Genomic DNA, 12,991 nt, shown 5'->3' with positions numbered 1-12,991 from the left:
GGCCTCCAATTGCTCTTAAATACAAGTAAAACTAAATGCATGCTCTTCAACCGATCGCTGCCTGCACCTGCCCGCCTGTCCAACATCACTACTCTTGACGGCTCTGACTTAGAATACGTGGACAACTACAAATACCTAGGTGTCTGATTAGACTGTAAACTCTCCTTCCAGACCCACATCAAACATCTCCAATCCAAAGTTAAATCTAGAATTGGCTTCCTATTTCGCAACAAAGCATCCTTCACTCATGCTGCCAAACATACCCTTTTAAAACTGACCATCCTACCTATCCTCGACTTCGGCGATGTCATTTACAAAATAGCTTCCAATACCTTACTCAACAAATTGGATGCAGTCTATCACAGTGCCATCCGTTTTGTCACCAAAGCCCCATATACAACCCACCATTGCGACCTGTACGCTCTCGTTGGCTGGCCCTTGCTTCATACTCTTCGCCAAACCCACTCCATGTCATCTACAAGATCCTGCTAGGTAAAGTCTCCACTTATCTCAGCTCGCTGGTCACCATACCATCACCCACCTGTAGCACTCGCTCCAGCAGGTATATCTCTCTAGTCACCCCCAGAACCAATTCTTTCTTTGGCCGCCTCTCCTTCCAGTTCTCTGCTGCCAATGACTGGAACGAACTACAAAAATCTCTGAAACTGGAAACATCTCCCTCACTAGTTTTAAGCACCAGCTGTCAGAGCAGCTCACAGATTACTGCACCTGTACATAGCCCACCTATAATTTAGCCCAAACAACTACCTCTTTCCCAACTGTATTTATTCTATTTTATTTATTTATTTATTTCCTTTGCACCCCATTATTTTTATTTCTACTTTGCACATTCTTCCACTGCAAATCTACCATTCCAGTGTTTTACTTGCTATACTGTATTTACTTTGCCACCATGGCCTTTTTTGCCTTTACCTCCCTTATCTCACCTCATTTGCTCACATCGTATATAGACTTGTTTCTACTGTATTATTGACTGTATGTTTGTTTTACTCCATGTGTAACTCTGTGTCGATGTATGTGTCGAACTGCTTTGCTTTATCTTGGCCAGGTCGCAATTGTAAATGACAACTTGTTCTCAACTTCCCTACCTGGTTAAATAAAGGTGAAATAAAAATAAAAAAGAGGAGGCCCAGAGACATTCTAACCTATAACACTTTAGGGCTGCCAAGCTCTTATCAGGATACCAACTAGAGATGTTCTGATGTGTATATATTTTCTCGTTTACCTTTACTAATCACAGTGTGATAATGTTTAGTGGGGGTTTCGTCTTTGCCCATAAAGGCAGACTGGACAGTCTGGATAGTTATATGGCTGTTAGGCCAGTTTTCTCTGTTGTTCTCATGACTAGTACTTACATCTTCTGTTTGTTTTGAGGCCAGTGAAATGTTTGGAACGACACTTAGTTAATGCAGGGGGGTGTTGTAAGAGGCTTAATACACTTGTATTCCAGCCACTAGGGGGTACTCTGGTGAAGCCCTTGGGAAATAAAGACATATCGTTTATGTGAATTGGGAAGAGTAAGAATGAAAAACTAAAGAAAGACTTAAATGGTTGTAGACAATGACTAACACCTGCCTCTGATTGAGAACCATATCAGGCCAAACACAGAAACAGACAAACTAGACACACAACATAGAATGCCCTCTCAGATCACACCCTGACCAACAAAAACATAGAAACATACAAAGCAAACTATGGTCAGGGTGTGACAGGTTCATCATTTATAATGTAATATGTGTTTATAACAGTGAATGACATTGATAATAAATGTCTATAGCAGTGTAATAAGTGTTTATAACAATGTACAGCACATCTACCAACGCACCGATGCGTTTCAAGAGCCTAAACTATTTTGTTTCAGAATCCTCAGACCCCTGACAGGGAGTACCATAGGGGATAGTGCCATCTATTGGAATGGAAATTAAACTATTATTCCACATATTATTTAATAAAGAATATTGAAAACCTAAATTACTTTTCACAGATCAGAGAAACGAAACATAACGCATCTTGAAACAGGGAAATATACTACAATTTGTGATGTGTTCAAGTAAACGATGGACTTTTAATTTGAAGCTTTTTGCTCGATTTGGAACCGTTAATGTCGCTGATTTCATGGAGCTCTCCAGCGCATCATTTACTAAACAAAATCCCGCAAATGTGAAAGCCCCAGAAATAAACATCGTGAGATTGTAAATATGTGTGAGAGTCAGAGATTTGGAAGCATGCTCTTTCCTCCAAATGCGTACATACATTTTACGTATGGGTGGCCCAGGGAAATTAGACTTTTTCAACCGTTTTTCGAAGCAATTTTTTTTTACCTCTATCTTTGTAATACTGTATGTATTCAATCATTTCAAATTGATCACTTGCCAATGGGCACATACATCAATTCAATTTTTATTCCACGTTGGTTCAACGTAATTTCATTGTAATTACATGGAAACAACATTGATGCCCAGTAGGTTTATTGTGTCACAGTGAATTTTATAATCTGCAGTCAATTTCATTATGTTTTCATGTGCCATGATTCTGACATTTGATCCTCATAGGATTAGGCTAGATAGTTTCAGTGGGGCAGTAAATGTAATCTCAATACAATACGATGTGCATCAATAGTACATATAGCCAATATAGCTATTAAACCCATGTTCAGCTCATGTTCAGCTCGTGCCCAATCAGGACTGAAATATGGCAAAGTTAGTCAAGAGCCAATGCCTGCAGGCCATTGTTACAGGATTAACTAATGATCATGTCAGGGCAGCGATGAGAGTACATCTCCAGAATATTAACACCAGTGATGAACTGTTACTTGAGAAAATGCTAATTGCCCAGGGCAATGAAAGCGAACGCATGCAAAAGGCCAGGATTTCCCGTAAATTCACACCCACACGAGTGAACGCAGTACAGAGTGAGATTAACGGGGATAGCAGAGAGGGATGTGCACAGGGCAGAGCCCTCACAGACCACAGTCCGAAAACAAAATAAATATATTCCTCTCCTGAGTAAAATTGATGCGAGCCATGAAGCAACCAAAGAACTGACCTGTCAGGTTGCCTCATTAGTACAGTCAGTGCAGGGCCAGGGTGACCATTCAGTTAGGAATCACTCCAACAGAAAACCAAGTCCAACCAACAGGGAGAAAATAAAATCCAAAAGTTGTTAAGAGACTGGTCAACAGACTGCCATCATTGCTACAAACGTGGCAGTGATAGCCACTGGGCAGTAGGATGTAGGATCAGGGGCAACGCACATCCATCGGGAAACGCCTGGAGGTCACAACCATGGAACTGGGAGTGACCTCAGATACATCCAGTGTTGCAGTGGCTGCAGTGCAAAGGTAGAGAGAATGTCAGAGTTGAAGTTGTGTTCATTGTGTCATAAAGCTGCCTATTGTTCCAAAGTGTGCCAACAGGATCATTGGAAACACCACCAACCTACATGTAAGATTGCCCGCAAGACTGACCACAACTCCCCTTGTCCCATGACACAGAGAGAGTGGGGGCCAACTACCCCAGGACATTGTAATATAGCATAGCTCATTCGTGAAAAAGTGTCGAGTGTGGTGTTATATGGAGGGTGTAAAGACACAGGGGCTCAGGTATCCATCATTACTGAGGAATGGAGAAAACGTAATTTATTTGAACCGGACGTGAGAGTGATCTGGGGCCTGGACCTACAAAGTCAGGTCGTGAAAACATCAAAAAGTTGACATTACAGCAGTGAATACTACCAACATGACATCACCTTACCAAGACAAACAGTGATAGGGACTTTACAGAGATTAGTAGCGTGTCACCTGGTTCCTGTGCCCAGTGGAGAAAAGGTTACTGTAGCACAGGTTCAGGACAGATCCCCACCGGAACCTGGCCCTGACAACTGTCAAATAGAGTGGTGGGACCCACCTGTAGAGGTTCAGCACTTGAGCCAAGACCAACAAGAATTAGTCAAACAGATGCTCAGAGAGGAATAAGCTGCAGTTCCAAACTTGGTTTTGGATCAGTGGCTTCTTCCTGCCTGAGGGGCCTTTCAGGTTATGTCGATATAGGACTCGTTTTACTGTGGATATAGATACTTTTGTACCTGTTTCCTCCAGCATCTTCACAAGGTCCTTTGCTGTTGTTCTGGGGATGATTTTGCACTTTTCGCACCAAAGTACGTTCATCTCCAGGAGACAGAATGCGTTTCCTCCCTGAGCGGTATGATGGCTGTGTGGTCCCATGGAGTTTATACTTGTGTACTATTGTTTGTACAGATTACTGTTTTATCTTCAGGCATTTTGAAATTGCTCCCGGTCTACAATCTTTTTCTGAGGTCTTTGCTGATTTCTTTTGATTTTCCCATGATGTCAAGCAAAGAGGCACAGAGTTTGAAGGTAGGCCTTGAAATACATCCACAGGTACATCTCCATTAGACTCAAGTGATGTCAATTAACCTATCAGAAGCTTCTAAAGCCATGACATCATTTCTGGAATTTTCCAAGCTGTTTACAGACACAGTCAACTTAGAGTATGTAAACTTCTGACCCACTGGAATTGTGATACTGTGAATTTTAAGTCAAATAATCTGTCACGCCCTGGTCAAAGTATTTTGTGTTTATCTTTATGTATTTGGTCAGGCCAGGGTGTGGCATGGGGTTTTTGTAATTGTGGTGTGTTTGTCTTGGGGTTTTGGTGGTGGTATTGGGATTGTTGCTAGTAGGGTTATCTAGCAAAGTCTATGGCTGTCTGGAGTGGTTCTCAATTAGAGGCAGGTGTTTATCGTTGTCTCTGATTGGGAACCATATTTAGGCAGCCATATTCTTTGAGTTTGTCGTGGGTGATTGTCCTTAGTGTCCTATGTGTACTTTCGGTTAGTTTGCACTAGATTGGCTGTTTCGGTTTCATTTCTTGTTTGTTTGTTTGTTTGTTTGTTTGTTTGTTTGTTTGTTTGTTTGTTTGTTTGTTTGTTTGTTTGTTTGTTTGTTTTGTGTAGTGTTTGTTTTGTGTAGTGTTTGTTTGTTTTTGTGTAGTGTTTGTTTGTTTTGTGTAGTGTAGTGTTTGTTTGTGTAGTGTTTGTTTGTTTTGTGTAGTGTTTGTAGTGTTTGTGTAGTGTTTGTGTAGTGTTTGTGTAGTGTTTGTGTGTTTTGTGTAGTGTTTGTTTGTTTTTGTGTAGTGTTTGTTTGTTTTGTTTTGTGTAGTGTTTGTTTTGTGTAGTGTTTTGTTTTTGTGTAGTGTTTGTTTGTTTTGTGTAGTGTAGTGTTTGTGTAGTGTTTGTAGTGTAGTGTTTGTGTAGTGTTTGTGTAGTGTTTGTGTAGTGTTTGTGTAGTGTTTGTGTAGTGTTTGTGTGTTTTGTGTAGTGTAGTGTTTGTTTGTTTTGTGTAGTGTAGTGTTTGTGTAGTGTTTGTGTAGTGTAGTGTTTGTGTAGTGTTTGTGTAGTGTGTTTTGTGTAGTGTTTGTTTGTGTAGTGTTTGTTTGTTTTGTGTAGTGTAGTGTTTGTGTAGTGTTTGTTTGTGTAGTGTTTGTTTGTTTTGTGTAGTGTTTGTTTGTAGTGTAGTGTTTGTAGTGTAGTGTTTGTGTAGTGTAGTGTTTGTAGTGTAGTGTTGTAGTGTAGTGTAGTGTTTGTTGTTTGTGTAGTGTTTGTTTGTGTAGTGTTTGTTTGTTTTGTGTAGTGTTTGTTTGTGTAGTGTTTGTTTGTTTTGTGTAGTGTAGTGTTTGTAGTGTAGTGTTTGTGTAGTGTTTGTTTTTGTAGTGTTTGTTTTGTGTAGTGTTTGTGTAGTGTTTGTGTAGTGTTTGTTTGTTTTTGTGTAGTGTTGTGTAGTGTTTGTTTGTGTAGTGTTTGTTTGTTTTGTGTAGTGTTTGTTTGTGTAGTGTTTGTTTGTTTTGGTAGTGTAGTGTTTGTAGTGTAGTGTTTGTGTAGTGTTTGTTTTTGTGTAGTGTAGTGTAGTTTGTGTAGTGTTTTGTGTAGTGTTTGTTTGTTTGTTTTGTTGTAGTGTTGTTTGTGTAGTGTTGTTTGTGTAGTGTTGTTTGTTTTGTGTAGTGTTGTGTTTGTTTTTGTGTAGTGTTTGTAGTGTAGTGTTTGTTTGTGTAGTGTTTGTGTAGTGTTTGTAGTGTAGTGTTTGTTTGTGTAGTGTTTGTTTGTTTTGTGTAGTGTAGTGTTTGTGTAGTGTTTGTGTAGTGTTTGTTTGTTTGTGTAGTGTTAGTGTTTGTAGTGTAGTGTTTGTTTGTGTAGTTTGTTGTTTTGTGTAGTGTTTGTTTGTTTGTGTTTGTAGTGTAGTGTTTGTTTGTTTTTGTGTAGGTGTTTGTTTTGTGTGTGTGTAGTGTTTGTTTGTGTAGTGTTTGTTTGGTGTTAATGTAGTGTTTGTTTGTTGTGTATTGTGTGTGTAGTGTTTGGTTTGTGTAGTGTTTGTTTGTTTGTGTAGTGTGTAGTGTTTGTTGTTAGTGTTGTAGTGTAGTGTTTGTGTAGTGTAGTAGTGTTGTGTAGTGTTGTGTAGTGTTTGTGTGTTTTGTAGTGTTGTTTGTTTTTGTGTAGTGTAGTGTTTGTGTAGTGTAGTGTTTGTAGTGTAGTGTTTGTTTGTGTAGTGTAGTGTTTGTGTAGTGTTTGTAGTGTTTGTGTAGGTAGTGTTTGTAGTGTTTGTGTAGTGTTTGTGTATAGTTTTGTGTGTTTGTGTAGTGTTTGTTTGTGTAGTGTTTGTTTGTTTGTGTAGTGTTGTTTGTTTTGTTGTAGTGTTGTGTAGTGTAGTGTTTGTAGTGTAGTGTTTGTGTAGTGTTTGTTTGTGTAGTGTTTGTTTGTTTGTGTAGTGTTTGTTGGTGTAGTGTTTGTTTGTTTTGTGTAGTTTGTAGTGTAGTGTTTTGTAGTTTGTTGTTTGTTAGTGTAGTGTTTGTAGTGTAGTGTTTGTGTAGTGTTTGTGTAGTGTTTGTGTAGTGTTTGTTTTTGTGTAGTGTAGTGTTTGTGTTGTTGTAGTGTGTGTTAGTGTTTGTTGTTTTGTGTAGTGTGTGTGTAGTTTTTGTTTTGTGTAGTGTTTGTTTTGTGTATGTGTGTTGTGTAGTGTTTGTTTGGTTAGTGTAGTGTTTGTAGTGTTGTTTGTGTAGTGTTTGTTTGTGTAGTGTAGTGTTTTGTGTAGTTGTTTGTTTTGTGTAGTGTAGTGTAGTGTTTGTTTTGGTAGTGTAGTGTTTGTGTAGTGTTTGTTTTTTGTGTAGTGTAGTGTAGTGTAGTGTTTGTAGTGTAGTGTTTGTAGTGTAGTGTTGTTCGTCGTTTGCTTTGTGGTTTGTGTAGTGTAGTGTTGTGTAGTGTTTGTGTAGTGTTTGTGTAGATGTTTTGTGTCGTTGTTTGTGTAGTGTTGGTGTAGGTAGGTTGTGTGTTTGTTTGTAGTTGTTACGTGTTGTTTTGTTTGTTGGTTTGTTGTAGTGTTTGTGTCAGTGTTAGTGTGTTGTTTGTTTGTAGGTTAGTGTTGTTATTGTTTGGTTTAGTTTGTTGAGTGTTCAGAGTTTGTTGTGTAGTGTAGTGTGTTTGTTTGTTAGTTGTTTGTGTAGTGTTGTTTGTGGTAGTGTTCGGTAGTTGTTTGTTTGTGTAGTGTTCGTGTTTGTTTGTGTAGTGTTTGTGTAGTGTTTGTTTGTTTAGTGTTTGTAGTGTTTGTGTAGTGTTTGTGTAGTGTAGTGTTTGTGTAGTGTTTGTGTAGTGTTTGTGTTTGTTTGTGTAGTGTAGTGTTTGTGTAGTGTTTGTTTGTTTGTTTGTAGTGTTTGTGTTTGTTTGTTTGTGTAGTGTTTGTGTAGTGTTTGTTTGTTTGTTTGTAGTGTTTGTGTTTTGTTTGTGTAGTGTTTGTGTAGTGTTTGTGTAGTGTTTGTGTAGTGTTCGTGTTTGTTTGTTTGTGTAGTGTTTGTGTAGTGTTTGTGTTTGTTTGTGTAGTGTTTGTGTTTGTTTGTGTAGTGTAGTGTTTGTGTAGTGTTCGTGTTTGTTTGTTTGTTTGTTTGTGTAGTGTTCGTGTGTTTGTGTAGTGTTTGTTTGTGTAGTGTTTGTTCGTGTTTGTTTGTTTGTGTTTGTTTGTGTAGTGTTCGTGTGTTTGTGTAGTGTTTGTTTGTGTAGTGTTTGTGTAGTGTTCGTGTTTGTTTGTTTGTGTAGTGTTTGTTTGTGTAGTGTTCGTGTTTGTTTGTTTGTGTAGTGTTTGTGTAGTGTTCGTGTTTGTTTTTTTGTGTAGTGTTTGTTTGTTCGTGTTTGTTTGTTTGTGTAGTGTTCGTGTTTGTTTGTGTAGTGTTCGTGTTTGTTTGTGTTGTGTTTGTGTAGTGTTTGTTTGTTTAGTGTTGTAGTGTTTGTGTAGTGTTTGTTTGTTTGTGTTTGTTTGTTTGTAGTGTTTGTGTAGTGTTTGTTTGTTTAGTGTTTGTAGTGTTTGTGTAGTGTTTGTTTGTAGTGTTTGTGTAGTGTAGTGTTTGTGTAGTGTTTGTGTAGTGTTTGTGTAGTGTTTGTGTTTGTTTGTGTAGTGTAGTGTTTGTTTGTTTGTTTGTAGTGTTCGTGTTTGTTTGTTTGTGTAGTGTTTGTGTAGTGTTCGTGTTTGTTTGTTCGTGTTTGTTTGTTTGTGTAGTGTTCGTGTTTGTTTGTGTAGTGTTCGTGTTTGTTTGTGTAGTGTTTGTGTAGTGTTTGTTTGTTTAGTGTTTGTAGTGTTTGTGTAGTGTAGTGTTTGTGTAGTGTTTGTGTAGTGTTTGTGTTTGTTTGTGTTAGTGTAGTGTTTGTGTAGTGTTTGTTTGTTTGTTGTAGTGTTTGTGTTTGTTTGTTTGTGTAGTGTTTGTGTAGTGTTTGTTTGTTTGTTTGTAGTGTTTGTGTTTGTTTGTTTGTGTAGTGTTTGTTTGTTTGTTTGTATTGTTTGTGTTTGTTTGTTTGTGTAGTGTTTGTGTAGTGTTTGTGTAGTGTTTGTGTAGTGTTTGTGTAGTGTTTGTGTAGTGTTTGGTGTAGTGTTTGTGTAGTGTTTGTGTAGTGTTTGTGTAGTGTTCGTGTTTGTTTGTTGTGTATGTGTTTGTTTGTGTAGTGTTTGTTTGTGTAGTGTTTGTTTGTGTAGTGTTTGTTTGTGTAGTGTTCGTGTTTGTTTGTTCGTGTTGTTTGTTCGTGTTTGTTTGTTGTTGTGTAGTGTTCGTGTTTGTTTGTGTAGTGTTTGTGTAGTGTTCGTGTTTGTTTGTTTGTGTAGTGTTTGTTGTGTAGTGGTTTTGTTTGTGTAGTGTTTGTTTGTGTAGTGTTTGTTTGTGTAGTGTTCGTGTTTGTTTGTTCGTTTTGTTTGTGTAGTGTTCGTGTTTGTTTGTGTAGTGTTTGTTTGTTTGTGTAGTGTTTGTTTGTGTAGTGTTTGTGTTTGTTTGTGTAGTGTTTGTGTAGTGTTCTTGTTTGTTTGTGTAGTGTTTGTGTAGTGTTTGTGTAGTGTTCTGTTTGTTTGTGTAGTGTTCTTGTTTGTTTGTGTAGTGTTTGTGTAGTGTTGTGTAGTGTTCGTGTAGTGTTCTTGTTTGTTTGTGTAGTGTTTGTGTAGTGTTCTTGTTTGTTTGTTTGTGTAGTGTTCGTGTTTGTTTGTTTGTGTAGTGTTTGTTTGTGTAGTGTTTGTGTTTGTTTGTTTATTAAACATTAATCTCAATCGACACGCTGCGTTTTGGTCCGATCCTTGTTCTACCTCTTCGTCAGAGGAGGATATAGAAGAAAACCGTAACATAATCTTTCTTTTAGCAAATGGTAGGAAAATGACTTGTGTCATGCACAAAGTAGACTTTCCAAAACTATAGTTTTGTTAACAAGAAATCTGTGGAGTGGTTGAAAAACAAGTTTTAATGACTCCAACTTAAGTGTATGTAAACTTCAGACTTCAACTGTACGTGCTCCCAAATTATATGGAATAATGTTATGTTACTGTACATGTGTAGCCCATGTGCTGTGGTGATGTGTTCTGGCGGTCAAACGGGGTCAATATAAGTTGAGTGCTCTGTGGCCATGTTGCTATAAATGTAATAATGTATCAAATGTATAGTATAAATAGACATTTAATTTTTCTAAAATTATTACAGTTGCAGCCATAGAGTTGTTAAACTTTGATAGAGATTTCATGGTGGTTTTGCAGTTGTGCTGAAGTTTACACAGTGTATATGTGTGTACAGTGGGGAGAACAAGTATTTGATACACTGCTGATTTTGCAGGTTTTCCTACTTACAAAGCATGTAATTTGTATCATAGGTACACTTCAACTGTGAGAGACGAAATCTAAAACAAAAATCCAGAAAATCACATTGTATGACTTTTAAGTAATTAATTAGCATTTTATGGCATGACATAAGTATTTGATCACTAACCAACCAGTAAGAATTCTGGCTCTCACAGACCTGTATCTTTAAGAAGCCCTCCTGTTCTCCACTCATTACCTGTATTAACTGCACCTGTTTGAACTTGTTACCTATATAAAAGACACCTGTCCACACACTCAATCAAACAGACTCCAACTTCTCCACAATGGCCAAGACCAGAGAGCTGTGTAAGGACATCAGGGATAAAATTGTAGACCTGCACAAGGCTGGGATGGGCTACAGGACAATAGGCAAGCAGCTTGGTGAGAAGGCAACAATTGTTGGCGCAATTATTAGAAAATGGAAGGAGTTCAAGATGACGGTCAATCACCCTCGGTCTGGGGCTCCATGCAAGATCTCACCATGTGGGGCATCAATGATCATGAGGAAGGTGAGGGATCAGCCCAGAACTACACGGCAGGACCTGGTCAATGACCTGAAGAGTGCTGGGACCACAGTCTCAAAGAAAACCATCAGTAACACACTACGCCATCATGGATTAAAATCCTGCAGCGCACGCAAGGTCCCCCTGTTCAAGCCAGCGCATGTCCAGGCCCGTCTGAAGTTTGCCAATGACCATCTGGATGATCTAGAGGAGGAATGGGAGAAGGTCATGTGGTCTGATGAGACAAAAATAGAGCTTTTTGGTCTGAACTCCACTTGCCGTGTTTGGAGGAAGAAGAAGGATGAGTACAACCCCAAGAACACCCTCCCAACCGTGAAGCCTGGAGGTGGAACATCATTCTTTGGGGATGCTTTTCTGCAAAGGGGACAGGAAGACTGCACCGTAATGAGGGGAGGATGGATGGGGCCATGTATCGTGAGATCTTGGCCAACAACCTCCTTCCCTCAGTAAGAGCATTGAAGATGGGTCGTGGCTGGGTCTTCCAGCATGACAACGACCCGAAACACACAGCCAGGGCAACTAAGGAGTGGCTCCGTAAGAAGCATCTCAAGGTCCTGGAGTGGCCTAGCCCATCTCCAGACCTGAAGCCAATAGAAAATCTTTGGAGGCAGTTGAAAGTCCGTATTGCCCAGTGACAGCCCCGAAACCTGATGGATCTGGAGAAGGTCTGTGTGGAGGAGTGGGCCAAAATCCCTGCTGCAGTGTGTGCAAACCTGGTCAAGAACTACAGGAAACGTATGATCTCTATAATTGCAAACAAAGGTTTCTGTACCAAATATTAATTTCTGCTTTTCTGATGTATCAAATACTTATGTCATGCAATAAATGCAAATTAATTACTTAAAATTCAAACAATGTGATTTTCTGGATTTTTGTTTTAGATTCCGTCTCTCACAGTTGAAGTGTACCTATGATAAAAATTACAGACCTCTACATGCTTTGTAAGTAGGAAACACTGCCGATTTTGCAGGTTATCAAATACTTGTTCTCCCATATGTATGTATGTATGTATGTATGTATGTATGTATGTAGTTGTGTATGTCTTTGCTGAATAAACTGTGAATGTGTCCTTTGTCGATAAGCCATGTAATAGCCGTCACACCTACAGGGGTGCCTTGTGAGAATTCTTTGGTGTGTGGGTAACACGCCTCTACCATCTGTTCTATTGGCCAACGTGCAATCACTGGAGAATAAACTGGGTGAGCTAAGTTTGAGACAATCCTACCAACAGGACATTAAAAACTGTAATATTTTATGTTTCAACGAGTCGTGGCTGAACGACAACCCGGATAATATACAGTTGGTTGGGTTTTCGGTGCATCGGCAGGACAGAACAGCTACGTCCGGTAATACGAGGGGTGTGTCTATTTGTCAATAACAGCGGGTGCGCAATGTCTAATATTAAGGTAGTCTCGAGGTATTGCTCACCTGAGGTAGAGCGCCTCATGATATGCTACAGACCACACTATCTATCAAGAGAGTTTTCATCTATATTTTTCGTAGCTGTCTATTTACCACCACAAATCGATGCTGGCACTAAGACCGCACTCAACGAGCTGTATAAAGCCATAAGCAAACAAGAAAAAGCTCATCGAGAAGCGGTGCTTCTAGTGGCCAGGGACTTTAATGCAGGTAAACTTATATCCGTTTTACCTCATTTCTACCAGCATGTCACATGTGGAACAAGAGCAAAAAAAAACTATAGACCTCCTTTACTCCACACACAGACATTTTCAAGTTCATAAATCTGCACTCTCCTCAAACAATAGCATGCTATTCTTTCACTGTAATAGCTGCTGTAACTTGGACAGTGCAGTTAGATTAACAAAAATGTAAGCTTTCTGCCGATATCAGATATGTCTATGTCCTGGGAAATGTTCTTGTTATTTACAACCTCATGCTAATCGCATTAGCCTACGTTAGCTCAACCGTCCCGAGGTCGGGACACCGATCCTGTGGAGGTTAAAGTATTCAGAAAGGCTGTTTTGTCAACATTCTTGCAACATCAAAGAAATGTTTTGCTCACCCTGATACAAACATTATCTGAATGTCAGCAACACTGGACAGTTTTTGTGTTTTGGGAACATATCTCTTGTCATGTCCCTATAATGTTACCACAACTGAATTAAATATTCTGGGAACCTTTAAACAGCAGACTGAATGTGTTCTGGGAATGTCATTGTAACATCAGGTGAATGTTTTTTGCACCCTAAAATAAATATTGTAGATTCAGCTGCACAACTGGACAGTTTTGCTGTTTTGGGAACATATCCTTTACTATGTC

This window comes from Oncorhynchus kisutch, linkage group LG14 (genome assembly GCF_002021735.2).
Source record: "Oncorhynchus kisutch isolate 150728-3 linkage group LG14, Okis_V2, whole genome shotgun sequence".
Taxonomy (NCBI): domain Eukaryota; kingdom Metazoa; phylum Chordata; class Actinopteri; order Salmoniformes; family Salmonidae; genus Oncorhynchus; species Oncorhynchus kisutch.
The sequence above is the reverse complement of the archived record's forward strand: the minus strand, read 5'-3'. Positions refer to the sequence as shown.